The following is a 2,877-nucleotide window of genomic DNA, read 5'->3' as shown; positions in this document are numbered from 1 at the left end:
CACAGTTGGTGTCTGAAGCAGATCCCTGCAGAGGCCATTTCAAAAGGTTTTTTGGGGAATTCAGCCATCCCTGAAGGGTTTTTTATAGTTTTTGGATTTTTCTGCAGGCACTGGTAGACTACTGAATATGTAAGAAAACCTGCTGGGCCAGAGGGAGCTTCCTTTTCCTGGGAATAAGCATCCGCACACGGCACCATCTGTTGGAAATTAGATATATAGATAGCGCTATAACGCAACACAAAACGAGCACTATAGCAACCCCATTGGAATGCCTGGACTCCACTGGGATACATGAGATGGCTACATCTGCCACCTGGAAACAAGTACCCCATTGGATACAGCCTTCAAGCAGGAGATCAGGGCATCAGTGATTGATGAGATAGATGTTGCTAACCCTTCCATGCCCAAAGATGAGTCAGGGGGAGGTGATGGGTTGCAACAAGGTAGTTATGGAGACCATGACTAATAGATCAGTAGCCTCTCACACAGTCACACAAAACCACTGTAACCAGACAAGCCTAACACTCACCAACTTCAACCCACAAAGATAAGGGGCTTGCTTCCCTGCCCTTTATACCTGACCCAGCTCTGTGCCACTCACTTCCCAGCCAATCGCCTCTTGGCATGGATGGGTGCACATCAGGCTGGGTTAGCAACATCTGTCTCACCAATCAGTGATGTCCTGATCTCCCACTTGAAGATTGTATCCAATGGGGTACTTGTTTCCAGGTGGCAGATGTAGCCATCTCATATATCCCAGTGGAGTCCAGGCATTCCAATGGGGTTGCTATAGTGCTGTTTTGGTGTTGTGTTACAGCGCTATAGCACCATAGCGCTCTAAAACGAATGATTATCCTGGGATAACAGCTGCCTAGGGCAGTTAAGAACACAGTGAAGAAAATTGAATAACAAAACTTAAATACAGCAAAATATTCCATATTTTAGTAGTGGCAAATTAACCAGTGGACAGCAAAGCACATTATATATTATCCATTTGTAAGCCTAATTTTTTTCTTTCTCTCTTGTTACCTACAAAACCCACACCAATCTCCTGAGGTTTCCCCATTGTAACTAGATTAATTTTATATTACATTTTCCAGGGAAACAGTTTTAGGCTCTTACAGATATGAACAGAGATTAAATGAATACTAAAATAAATGATTCTTCATTGAAACCATTTAATATACTGATGAAATAACCACAAGAGCACACATCACTAATACATTTGTCCTTCCTCAGCCACACCCTTGCCTTAAGCATAAAAGGGCTTTTTGAGAGACCTGTCATAAAACATCTACAGCAGTTACTGTTCTTCCCAAGCTTTGTTATATTTTCATCCTTTTATGGTCTCTATCTTTTTCTTCTTTATTCTACCTATACCTGTTTTAAACCTCTCTTTTTCTCTACATAAGCTATCACATTACCCAATGGTATACAAATTCCCAGTCCTCTAAAATAAAGGTAACCCCAACACACTATATATTTTGAGAGCAATCAGGGCTATGCTTTCTGCTGCATGTGTACAAAAGAGTAATCATCCCGGTTTTATTACCAGTTTATGTCCTCATAAAAAAGAGAAACACACAAGGGAATTGGCTAGGATTGCCATTCTCCAGGTGGTAGCTGGATATCTCCTGGGATTACAAGGGATCTTCAGGAGACAGAGATTAGTTCACCTGGAGAAAATGGCTGCTTTGGAAGGTGGACTCTAGGGCATTATACTACATTGAAGTCTCTCCACTCCCCAAACTACATTGTCCTCAGGAACTACCCTCAAAAACTCCAGGTATTTCCCAACCTGGAGCTGGCAACCCTAGAATTAGCTGCAAAATATATCTAGGAAACTGAAGAACAAATATCAGAAACAGGGGAACTTTGCCACCATCTAATAGGAGAATTTCATCATAATCTAGCTAATTCTTGAATGGGGAAGATTCTTACAAAAGATAGGTAAGTGTTGTACATGTGTTTTTCCATCTCCAGATGTCTACGCTTCTTCAGTTTGAGGGGGGAAATTAAATAGGTGGCCATATGGTAATATAAGTATTTAATGTGCCTAAATTCAGATTAGCAAATTAAATATGATCACTACACTAAGATATCACAATAAATTAGTTTGTTTAAACCATGACTTATAGCACAAATTCTATGTAGTATACCAGGCATACACAGCAGACCACAGTTTGTTCATAAATCCTGGTTAGTTTGCTGTCTGCTGACCTCCATGCCTCCAAGCAAAATTCTTCAATGTCATCTCAAACTCCACTGCTTTACTTGTCCACTTGCTATTGGTTCTGAGTTCAAAAGCTGAGGCAAGAAATAGGACTGGATGGATACATGAAGTCCAAATATTTAATAAGTCAGTGTTGTGTGTACATACATTTGAGTAGGGAGAAGAAATGTTACACAATCTCACTACTAACAGGCACTACGATTATGCCAGGATGGGTTATATCCCAGACATCATTTGTAATTATTTAGAAACTAGGAATAAGGTCCGTTATGGAAATAAATACAATGAGCTCTAGGAAGAGGCTCTGGGAGAGTGCCCTGGCCTTGAGCACTCAGCGTCAATTAGCTGTGGCGACCTCAGCAGGGTATAATGACAGAGAGTCCACCATTTTCTCCTGGAGAACTGATCTCTGCCATCTGAAGAGCAGTTGTAATTCTGTGTGATCTCCATCCTTCTGCTGGAGACTGGCAAGAATGGTTCCCCATGAAGGAATGCCTGGCTTGGAGGGTGGAGTCTATGGCATTGCACCTGTCTGAGGCCCCACCCCTCCTCAAACCTCACCTTCTCCAGGCTCCACCCCTCAAATCGCCAGGAATTTCCCAACCTAGAGTTGGCAACCCTATCTCCCTCCCAGCCAACTATCA

General features: G+C 42.0%; 1 protein-coding gene across 1 annotated transcript in view; it reads right to left on the bottom strand.

Moving 5' to 3' along the window:
• FOXP2 (forkhead box P2) overlaps positions 1 to 2,877 on the bottom strand; it is a 523,287-nt gene that overhangs the window by 457,693 nt on the left and 62,717 nt on the right. The window lies entirely within an intron of this gene.

Source organism: Gekko japonicus, unplaced genomic scaffold (assembly GCF_001447785.1).
Source record: "Gekko japonicus isolate JY-2015 unplaced genomic scaffold, Gekko_japonicus_V1.1 scaffold658, whole genome shotgun sequence".
Taxonomy (NCBI): domain Eukaryota; kingdom Metazoa; phylum Chordata; class Lepidosauria; order Squamata; family Gekkonidae; genus Gekko; species Gekko japonicus.
This window is presented reverse-complemented; position numbering and strand designations above follow the sequence as displayed.